This window comes from Heterodontus francisci, unplaced genomic scaffold (assembly GCF_036365525.1).
Source record: "Heterodontus francisci isolate sHetFra1 unplaced genomic scaffold, sHetFra1.hap1 HAP1_SCAFFOLD_1072, whole genome shotgun sequence".
NCBI lineage: Eukaryota > Metazoa > Chordata > Chondrichthyes > Heterodontiformes > Heterodontidae > Heterodontus > Heterodontus francisci.
This window is the reverse complement of record NW_027141821.1, coordinates 92,501-105,000: the sequence shown is the minus strand read 5'-3', so window position 1 is coordinate 105,000 and position 12,500 is coordinate 92,501.

Here is a 12,500-nt window from a genome sequence, read left to right as displayed (position 1 = left end):
TGCGGGCATAGTTTCTTTCTTTGACATGTATATCTGTATGAAGGTCGGCTTTGCTCTGCCATCGCAGCCTCCCTTCTTTGCTTTTCTCACTGTACCAACAGACATGTCATAGACTTTGGTTTTTTTTTTATTAATTCTTTTCCTGTGGGTGTGGTGTGCCTCCGCACCCCCCAATCTGTTCCAAGGCCTTGTTTTCTCTCGCTCGCCAAAACACTTTGTCTGTTTTCACAGCCAGTCTACCGGCCTAGACCCAACTGTGCGATATTTCAGAGCCGGCAACAGAGCATGGAAAGTCCGCCAGATTTACCCTTAAATGCTCATAAATGACTTCCAGGCACTCTTCGGAAGGTCTTTTATTTCAAAAGAAGGTCCTTCCTTGAGGGAGCACTTCTTCGGCCACTTTGCAAGTGCAACCGCTGCCAGCAAAAGTTCTGAAAATCGAGTTCCCGAAAATCTCCGGGTACCCCGCCAACCCCCAGCCACCCGAATCGCAAGTGTCAATTCGGCGGGTTGCCTGCCGGTAGTCCTTCCGAAAATGAGGCGCCAAATCGCCGCAACGGCCATTTTTCATTTCGGCATCGGGACTTCCGACGGCAACTGATTAACTAGCCCGGGGACTAGAGCGGCAGCAAATGCAACGTGCCCTCTTGGCGGGAGCAACTTGACCGCCCCCGTGGGGAAAGGTCAACTCGGGGCCCGGGAAAGTCGCCGAGTCCGACCCCATACACTTCCATGAGTTGGGGGTTTTGGCCTTCCCGGCCCAAGGCTCGCCTTATTTCGGCCTGCACTTTCGGAAAAGGGTGCATTCCTTTTGGTTAATGATTTCACCAGCCCGGGTCTTAGCCTCTGCCCCGACGGCTAAGTCTTTTGGTTAATGATTTCCTGCGGCTGGGACTACCCTTTCCCCCGCCCTGCAGGCACCCGGGTCGGGAGGCCGTCGGGGGCACTTTCCGGGGCAAATCCGGACCCTTACGCAAGGGAGAGTGCGCCCCCCGCCTCGGCCGGGGGTCAGGCTGCCGCCTATTAAGCCCGACAGAAAACCCGAAAAATGGACGAAAATGGGAAAAAATCCCCATCCGAAAAAGGCTTAAAAGTCGGTTGGGCGGCAGCTAGGGTCGGTCTCTGCAGACCTGGAGGCTCGGGTGGACTCTTGGAATAAACGTCCAAGTCCCGACTTGCCACCTCCTACTACTGTGCAGATACCCCGCCAACCCCCAGCCACCCGAATGACAAGCGTCCGATCAGCGGGACGAATTTGACAACTCTGGCCGGACCTCTGGAACTCCATCCCGGGTAACCGGGGCAAATTTTTCCGCTTGATCGCCCTTCCACTGGTTAACCATTTGCCCTTTCGGACTTAGTCTCTGGACATTATTCGACTGATTTTCTGGTTAACCATTTGCCCTTTCGGACTTAGTCTCTGGGCATTATTTTCGACTTTTTGGTTAATGATTTCACACTTTTTACTTACTTTTGCGCTTTTTGGTTAATGATTACTCTGCTTACTGGTTAATTATTTGCCCTTTCGGACTTAGTCTCTGGACATTATTTTCGAGTTTTTGGTTAATGATTTCACACTTTTAACATATTTTTGCGCTTTTTGGTTAATGATTACTCTGCTTACTGGTTAACCATTTGCCCTTTCGGACTTAGTCTCTGGACATTATTTTCGAGTTTTTGGTTAATGATTTCACACTTTTAACATATTTTTGCGCTTTTTGGTTAATGATTACTCTGCTTACTGGTTAACCATTTGCCCTTTCGGACTTAGTCTCTGGACATTATTTTCGAGTTTTTGGTTAATGATTTCACACTTATAACATATTTTTGCGCTTTTTGGTTAATGATTACTCTGCTTACTGGTTAACCATTTGCCCTTTCGGACTTAGTCTCTGCACATTATTTTCGAGTTTTTGGTTAATGATTTCACACTTTTAACATATTTTTGCGCTTTTTGGTTAATGATTTCATACTTTTTACTTACTTTTGCGATTTTTGGTTAATGATTACTCTGCTTACTGGTTAACCATTTGCCCTTTCGGACTTAGTCTCTGGAGATTATTTTCGAGTTTTTGGTTAATGATTTCACACTTTTTACTTACTTTTGCGATTTTTGGTTAATGATTACTCTGCTTACTGGTTAACCATTTGCCCTTTCGGACTTAGTCTCTGGACATTATTTTCGAGTTTTTGGTTAATGATTTCACACTTTTAACATATTTTTGCGCTTTTTGGTTAATGATTACTCTGCTTACTGGTTAACCATTTGCCCTTTCGGACTTAGTCTCTGCACATTATTTTCGAGTTTTTGGTTAATGATTTCACACTTTTAACATATTTTTGCGCTTTTTGGTTAATGATTACTCTGCTTACTGGTTAACCATTTGCCCTTTCGGACTTAGTCTCTGGAGATTATTTTCGACTTTTTGGTTAATGATTTCACACTTTTAACTTAATTTTGTGCTTTTTGGTTAATGATTTCATACTTTTTACTTACTTTTGCCCTTTTTGGTTAATGATTACTCTGCTTACTGGTTAACCATTTGCCCTTTCGGACTTAGTCTCTGCACATTATTTTCGAGTTTTTGGTTAATGATTTCACACTTTTAACATATTTTTGCGCTTTTTGGTTAATGATTACTCTGCTTACTGGTTAACCATTTGCCCTTTCGCACTTAGTCTCTGGAGATTATTTTCGACTTTTTGGTTAATGATTTCACACTTTTTACTTACTTTTGCGATTTTTGGTTAATGATTTCACACTTTTTACTTACTTTTGCGATTTTTGGTTAATGATTACTCTGCTTACTGGTTAACCATTTGCCCTTTCGCACTTAGTCTCTGGAGATTATTTTCGAGTTTTTGGTTAATGATTTCACACTTTTTACTTACTTTTGCGATTTTTGGTTAATGATTACTCTGCTTACTGGTTAACCATTTGCCCTTTCGGACTTGGTCTCTGGACATTATTTTCGAGTTTTTGGTTAATGATTTCACACTTTTTACTTACTTTTGCGATTTTTGGTTAATGATTACTCTGCTTACTGGTTAACCATTTGCCCTTTCGGACTTAGTCTCTGGACATTATTTTCGAGTTTTTGGTTAATGATTTCACACTTTTAACATATTTTTGCGCTTTTTGGTTAATGATTACTCTGCTTACTGGTTAATTATTTGCCCTTTCGGACTTAGTCTCTGCACATTATTTTCGAGTTTTTGGTTAATGATTTCACACTTTTAACATATTTTTGCGCTTTTTGGTTACTGATTTCATACTTTTTACTTACTTTTGCGCCTTTTGGTTAATGATTACTCTGCTTACTGGTTAACCATTTGCCCTTTCGGACTTAGTCTCTGGACATTATTTTCGAGTTTTTGGTTAATGATTTCACACTTTTTACTTACTTTTGCGATTTTTGGTTAATGATTACTCTGCTTACTGGTTAACCATTTGCCCTTTCGGACTTAGTCTCTGGACATTATTTTCGGGTTTTTGGTTAATGATTTCACACTTTTTACTTACTTTTGCGATTTTTGGTTAATGATTACTCTGCTTACTGGTTAACCATTTGCCCTTTCGGACTTAGTCTCTGGACATTGTTTTCGACATTTTGGTTAATGATTTCACACTTTTAACTTAATTTTGTGCTTTTTGGTTAATGATTTCATACTTTTTACTTACTTTTGCGATTTTTGGTTAATGATTTCATACTTTTTACTTACTTTTGCGATTTTTGGTTAATGATTTCATACTTTTTACTTACTTTTGCCCTTTTTGGTTAATGATTTCATACTTTTTACTTACTTTTGCGATTTTTGGTTCATGATTACTCTGCTTACTGGTTAACCATTTGCCCTTTCGGACTTGGTCTCTGGACATTATTTTCGACTTTTTGGTTAATGATTTCACACTTTTAACTTAATTTTGTGCTTTTTGGTTAATGATTTCATACTTTTTACTTACTTTTGCCCTTTTTGGTTAATGATTACTCTGCTTACTGGTTAACCATTTGCCCTTTCGGACTTAGTCTCTGCACATTATTTTCGAGTTTTTGGTTAATGATTTCACACTTTTAACATATTTTTGCGATTTTTGGTTAATGATTACTCTGCTTACTGGTTAACCATTTGCCCTTTCGGACTTAGTCTCTGGAGATTATTTTCGACTTTTTGGTTAATGATTTCACACTTTTAACTTAATTTTGTGCTTTTTGGTTAATGATTTCACACTTTTTACTTACTTTTGCGATTTTTGGTTAATGATTACTCTGCTTACTGGTTAACCATTTGCCCTTTCGAACTTAGTCTCTGGACATTATTTTCGAGTTTTTGGTTAATGATTTCACACTTTTAACATATTTTTGCGCTTTTTGGTTAATGATTACTCTGCTTACTGGTTAATTATTTGCCCTTTCGGACTTAGTCTCTGCACATTATTTTCGAGTTTTTGGTTAATGATTTCACACTTTTAACATATTTTTGCGCTTTTTGGTTACTGATTTCATACTTTTTACTTACTTTTGCGCCTTTTGGTTAATGATTACTCTGCTTACTGGTTAACCATTTGCCCTTTCGGACTTAGTCTCTGGACATTATTTTCGAGTTTTTGGTTAATGATTTCACACTTTTTACTTACTTTTGCGATTTTTGGTTAATGATTACTCTGCTTACTGGTTAACCATTTGCCCTTTCGGACTTAGTCTCTGGACATTATTTTCGGGTTTTTGGTTAATGATTTCACACTTTTTACTTACTTTTGCGATTTTTGGTTAATGATTACTCTGCTTACTGGTTAACCATTTGCCCTTTCGGACTTAGTCTCTGGACATTGTTTTCGACATTTTGGTTAATGATTTCACACTTTTAACTTAATTTTGTGCTTTTTGGTTAATGATTTCATACTTTTTACTTACTTTTGCGATTTTTGGTTAATGATTTCATACTTTTTACTTACTTTTGCGATTTTTGGTTAATGATTTCATACTTTTTACTTACTTTTGCCCTTTTTGGTTAATGATTTCATACTTTTTACTTACTTTTGCGATTTTTGGTTCATGATTACTCTGCTTACTGGTTAACCATTTGCCCTTTCGGACTTGGTCTCTGGACATTATTTTCGACTTTTTGGTTAATGATTTCACACTTTTAACTTAATTTTGTGCTTTTTGGTTAATGATTTCATACTTTTTACTTACTTTTGCCCTTTTTGGTTAATGATTACTCTGCTTACTGGTTAACCATTTGCCCTTTCGGACTTAGTCTCTGCACATTATTTTCGAGTTTTTGGTTAATGATTTCACACTTTTAACATATTTTTGCGATTTTTGGTTAATGATTACTCTGCTTACTGGTTAACCATTTGCCCTTTCGGACTTAGTCTCTGGAGATTATTTTCGACTTTTTGGTTAATGATTTCACACTTTTAACTTAATTTTGTGCTTTTTGGTTAATGATTTCACACTTTTTACTTACTTTTGCGATTTTTGGTTAATGATTACTCTGCTTACTGGTTAACCATTTGCCCTTTCGAACTTAGTCTCTGGACATTATTTTCGAGTTTTTGGTTAATGATTTCACACTTTTAACATATTTTTGCGCTTTTTGGTTAATGATTACTCTGCTTACTGGTTAATTATTTGCCCTTTCGGACTTAGTCTCTGCACATTATTTTCGAGTTTTTGGTTAATGATTTCACACTTTTAACATATTTTTGCGCTTTTTGGTTACTGATTTCATACTTTTTACTTACTTTTGCGCCTTTTGGTTAATGATTACTCTGCTTACTGGTTAACCATTTGCCCTTTCGGACTTAGTCTCTGGACATTATTTTCGAGTTTTTGGTTAATGATTTCACACTTTTTACTTACTTTTGCGATTTTTGGTTAATGATTACTCTGCTTACTGGTTAACCATTTGCCCTTTCGGACTTAGTCTCTGGACATTATTTTCGGGTTTTTGGTTAATGATTTCACACTTTTTACTTACTTTTGCGATTTTTGGTTAATGATTACTCTGCTTACTGGTTAACCATTTGCCCTTTCGGACTTAGTCTCTGGACATTGTTTTCGACATTTTGGTTAATGATTTCACACTTTTAACTTAATTTTGTGCTTTTTGGTTAATGATTTCATACTTTTTACTTACTTTTGCGATTTTTGGTTAATGATTTCATACTTTTTACTTACTTTTGCGATTTTTGGTTAATGATTTCATACTTTTTACTTACTTTTGCCCTTTTTGGTTAATGATTTCATACTTTTTACTTACTTTTGCGATTTTTGGTTCATGATTACTCTGCTTACTGGTTAACCATTTGCCCTTTCGGACTTGGTCTCTGGACATTATTTTCGACTTTTTGGTTAATGATTTCACACTTTTAACTTAATTTTGTGCTTTTTGGTTAATGATTTCATACTTTTTACTTACTTTTGCCCTTTTTGGTTAATGATTACTCTGCTTACTGGTTAACCATTTGCCCTTTCGGACTTAGTCTCTGCACATTATTTTCGAGTTTTTGGTTAATGATTTCACACTTTTAACATATTTTTGCGATTTTTGGTTAATGATTACTCTGCTTACTGGTTAACCATTTGCCCTTTCGGACTTAGTCTCTGGAGATTATTTTCGACTTTTTGGTTAATGATTTCACACTTTTAACTTAATTTTGTGCTTTTTGGTTAATGATTTCACACTTTTTACTTACTTTTGCGATTTTTGGTTAATGATTACTCTGCTTACTGGTTAACCATTTGCCCTTTCGAACTTAGTCTCTGGACATTATTTTCGAGTTTTTGGTTAATGATTTCACACTTTTAACATATTTTTGCGCTTTTTGGTTAATGATTACTCTGCTTACTGGTTAATTATTTGCCCTTTCGGACTTAGTCTCTGCACATTATTTTCGAGTTTTTGGTTAATGATTTCACACTTTTAACATATTTTTGCGCTTTTTGGTTACTGATTTCATACTTTTTACTTACTTTTGCGCCTTTTGGTTAATGATTACTCTGCTTACTGGTTAACCATTTGCCCTTTCGGACTTAGTCTCTGGACATTATTTTCGAGTTTTTGGTTAATGATTTCACACTTTTTACTTACTTTTGCGATTTTTGGTTAATGATTACTCTGCTTACTGGTTAACCATTTGCCCTTTCGGACTTAGTCTCTGGACATTATTTTCGGGTTTTTGGTTAATGATTTCACACTTTTTACTTACTTTTGCGATTTTTGGTTAATGATTACTCTGCTTACTGGTTAACCATTTGCCCTTTCGGACTTAGTCTCTGGACATTGTTTTCGACATTTTGGTTAATGATTTCACACTTTTAACTTAATTTTGTGCTTTTTGGTTAATGATTTCATACTTTTTACTTACTTTTGCGATTTTTGGTTAATGATTTCATACTTTTTACTTACTTTTGCGATTTTTGGTTAATGATTTCATACTTTTTACTTACTTTTGCCCTTTTTGGTTAATGATTTCATACTTTTTACTTACTTTTGCGATTTTTGGTTCATGATTACTCTGCTTACTGGTTAACCATTTGCCCTTTCGGACTTGGTCTCTGGACATTATTTTCGACTTTTTGGTTAATGATTTCACACTTTTAACTTAATTTTGTGCTTTTTGGTTAATGATTTCATACTTTTTACTTACTTTTGCCCTTTTTGGTTAATGATTACTCTGCTTACTGGTTAACCATTTGCCCTTTCGGACTTAGTCTCTGCACATTATTTTCGAGTTTTTGGTTAATGATTTCACACTTTTAACATATTTTTGCGATTTTTGGTTAATGATTACTCTGCTTACTGGTTAACCATTTGCCCTTTCGGACTTAGTCTCTGGAGATTATTTTCGACTTTTTGGTTAATGATTTCACACTTTTAACTTAATTTTGTGCTTTTTGGTTAATGATTTCACACTTTTTACTTACTTTTGCGATTTTTGGTTAATGATTACTCTGCTTACTGGTTAACCATTTGCCCTTCGAACTTAGTCTCTGGACATTATTTTCGAGTTTTTGGTTAATGATTTCACCACTTTTAACATATTTTTGCGCTTTTTGGTTAATGATTACTCTGCTTACTGGTTAATTATTTGCCCTTTCGGACTTAGTCTCTGCACATTATTTTCGAGTTTTTGGTTAATGGATTTCACACTTTTAACATATTTTTGCGCTTTTTGCGTTACTGATTTCATACTTTTTACTTACTTTTGCGCCTTTTGGTTAATGATTACTCTGCTTACTGGTTAACCATTTGCCCTTTCGGACTTAGTCTCTGGACATTATTTTCGAGTTTTTGGTTAATGATTTCACACTTTTTACTTACTTTTGCGATTTTTGGTTAATGATTACTCTGCTTACTGGTTAACCATTTGCCCCTTTCGGACTTAGTCTCTGGACATTATTTTCGGTTTTTGGTTAATGATTTCACACTTTTTACTTACTTTTGCGATTTTTGGTTAATGATTACTCTGCTTACTGGTTAACCATTTGCCCTTTCGGACTTAGTCTCTGGACATTGTTTTCGACATTTTGGTTAATGATTTCACACTTTTAACTTAATTTGTGCTTTTTGGTTAATGATTTCATACTTTTTACTTACTTTTGCGATTTTTGGTTAATGATTTCATACTTTTTACTTACTTTTGCGATTTTTGGTTAATGATTTCATACTTTTTACTTACTTTTGCCCTTTTTGGTTAATGATTTCATACTTTTACTTACTTTTGCGATTTTTGGTTCATGATTACTCTGCTTACTGGTTAACCATTTGCCCTTTCGGACTTGGTCTCTGGACATTATTTTCGACTTTTTGGTTAATGATTTCACACTTTTAACTTAATTTTGTGCTTTTTGGTTAATGATTTCATACTTTTTACTTACTTTTGCCCTTTTTGGTTAATGATTACTCTGCTTACTGGTTAACCATTTGCCCTTTCGGACTTAGTCTCTGCACATTATTTTCGAGTTTTTGGTTAATGATTTCACACTTTTAACATATTTTTGCGATTTTTGGTTAATGATTACTCTGCTTACTGGTTAACCATTTGCCCTTTCGGACTTAGTCTCTGGAGATTATTTTCGACTTTTTGTTAATGATTTCACACTTTTAACTTAATTTTGTGCTTTTTGGTTAATGATTTCACACTTTTTACTTACTTTTGCGATTTTTGGTTAATGATTACTCTGCTTACTGGTTAACCATTTGCCCTTTCGAACTTAGTCTCTGGACATTATTTTCGAGTTTTTGGTTAATGATTTCACACTTTTAACATATTTTTGCGCTTTTTGGTTAATGATTACTCTGCTTACTGGTTAATTATTTGCCCTTTCGGACTTAGTCTCTGCACATTATTTTCGAGTTTTTGGTTAATGATTTCACACTTTTAACATATTTTTGCGCTTTTTGGTTACTGATTTCATACTTTTTACTTACTTTTGCGCCTTTTGGTAATGATTACTCTGCTTACTGTTAACCATTTGCCCTTTCGGACTTAGTCTCTGGACATTATTTTCGAGTTTTTGGTTAATGATTTCACACTTTTTACTTACTTTGCGATTTTTGGTTAATGATTACTCTGCTTACTGGTTAACCATTTGCCCTTTCGGACTTAGTCTCTGGACATTATTTTCGGGTTTTTGGTTAATGATTTCACACTTTTTACTTACTTTTGCGATTTTTGGTTAATGATTACTCTGCTTACTGGTTAACCATTTGCCCTTTCGGACTTAGTCTCTGGACATTGTTTTCGACATTTTGGTTAATGATTTCACACTTTTAACTTAATTTTGTGCTTTTTGGTTAATGATTTCATACTTTTTACTTACTTTTGCGATTTTTGGTTAATGATTTCATACTTTTTACTTACTTTTGCGATTTTTGGTTAATGATTTCATACTTTTTACTTACTTTTGCCCTTTTTGGTTAATGATTTCATACTTTTTACTTACTTTTGCGATTTTTGGTTCATGATTACTCTGCTTACTGGTTAACCATTTGCCCTTTCGGACTTGGTCTCTGGACATTATTTTCGACTTTTTGGTTAATGATTTCACACTTTTAACTTAATTTTGTGCTTTTTGGTTAATGATTTCATACTTTTTACTTACTTTTGCCCTTTTTGGTTAATGATTACTCTGCTTACTGGTTAACCATTTGCCCTTTCGGACTTAGTCTCTGCACATTATTTTCGAGTTTTTGGTTAATGATTTCACACTTTTAACATATTTTTGCGATTTTGGTTAATGATTACTCTGCTTACTGGTTAACCATTTGCCCTTTCGGACTTAGTCTCTGGAGATTATTTTCGACTTTTTGGTTAATGATTTCACACTTTTAACATATTTTTGCGCTTTTTGGTTACTGATTTCATACTTTTTACTTACTTTTGCGCCTTTTGGTTAATGATTACTCTGCTTACTGGTTAACCATTTGCCCTTTCGGACTTAGTCTCTGGAGATTATTTTCGAGTTTTTGGTTAATGATTTCACACTTTTTACTTACTTTTGCGATTTTTGGTTAATGATTACTCTGCTTACTGGTTAACCATTTGCCCTTTTGGACTTAGTCTCTGGAGATTATTTTCGACTTTTTGGTTAATGATTTCACACTTTTTACTTACTTTTGCGATTTTTGGTTAATGATTTCACACTTTTTACTTACTTTTGCGATTTTTGGTTAATGATTACTCTGCTTACTGGTTAACCATTTGCCCTTTCGGACTTAGTCTCTGGAGATTATTTTCGAGTTTTTGGTTAATGATTTCACACTTTTTACTTACTTTTGCGATTTTTGGTTAATGATTTCACACTTTTTACTTACTTTTGCGATTTTTGGTTAATGATTACTCTGCTTACTGGTTAACCATTTGCCCTTTCGGACTTGGTCTCTGGACATTATTTTCGAGTTTTTGGTTAATGATTTCACACTTTTTACTTACTTTTGCGATTTTTGGTTAATGATTACTCTGCTTACTGGTTAACCATTTGCCCTTTCGGACTTAGTCTCTGGAGATTATTTTCGAGTTTTTGGTTAATGATTTCACACTTTTTACTTACTTTTGCGATTTTTGGTTAATGATTACTCTGCTTACTGGTTAACCATTTGCCCTTTCGGACTTAGTCTCTGCACATTATTTTCGAGTTTTTGGTTAATGATTTCACACTTTTAACATATTTTTGCGCTTTTTGGTTAATGATTACTCTGCTTACTGGTTAACCATTTGCCCTTTTGGACTTAGTCTCTGGACATTATTTTCGAGTTTTTGGTTAATGATTTCACACTTTTTACTTACTTTTGCGATTTTTGGTTAATGATTTCACACTTTTTACTTACTTTTGCGATTTTTGGTTAATGATTACTCTGCTTACTGGTTAACCATTTGCCCTTTCGGACTTAGTCTCTGGAGATTATTTTCGAGTTTTTGGTTAATGATTTCACACTTTTTACTTACTTTTGCGATTTTTGGTTAATGATTTCACACTTTTTACTTACTTTTGCGATTTTTGGTTAATGATGACTCTGCTTACTGGTTAACCATTTGCCCTTTCGGACTTAGTCTCTGCACATTATTTTCGAGTTTTTGGTTAATGATTTCACACTTTTTACTTACTTTTGCGATTTTTGGTTAATGATTTCATACTTTTTACTTACTTTTGCGATTTTTGGTTAATGATTACTCTGCTTACTGGTTAACCATTTGCCCTTTCGGACTTGGTCTCTGGACATTATTTTCGAGTTTTTGGTTAATGATTTCACACTTTTAACATAATTTTGCGCTTTTTGGTTAATGATTACTCTGCTTGCTTGTTACTGATTTCCCCTTTCGGACTTGATCTCTGGCCGTTCTTTTCGACCTTTTTGGATAAGGTTTCCACACTCTGAAATTATTTTGGGCTCACTGATTAGGCGAGATCAAGGGGGCATGCCTGGGCACTTTGGGCTCAGTTTGGGAAGGCGGCGTCCGTGTGCTCCTCCGCCCTTCCCGCACTTGCGGCTAGGTTTGCCAAACTGCGCTGACCCGCAGCCCTGCCTTTTTGCCCACGGCACGGAACGACTCAAGTCTGGCTCCGTTCCAGGCCGTTGCCTCCGGCTGCCCGCCGTCCGGCCGGCCTGGGACGTACCCCGGCTGACGGCGCCGGAGGCCCTCTAGCAGCCACCGGTGCCGCGGGCCAATGGGTCCGGGCGTTCCGGAGCTATCGGTGGGGAAGTGCTCTCCCCTTTTCCTGACGCCGTTCGCCCGAGCAGAGGTGCAGCCTGACGGGACTGCTGTCGCCTTCCGCGGCGCACCGGCCCCTTTCACCTGCCGTCGACCGCGCGGAGCTCGGACCTCCCTCCCCGAAGTTATGGCCCCGGCGCCGGAGGGTGCCCGGGGCCGGGCATTCAGCGGGGTGAGTCTTCACCTTCCCGGTCAGCCTGCGGGGTCGGTGCGCCGGCACTCGACGCCGGAGGGTCCCCTCTTTCCGTAGAGCCCCGCCCGGTGCCGATCGGCCGGC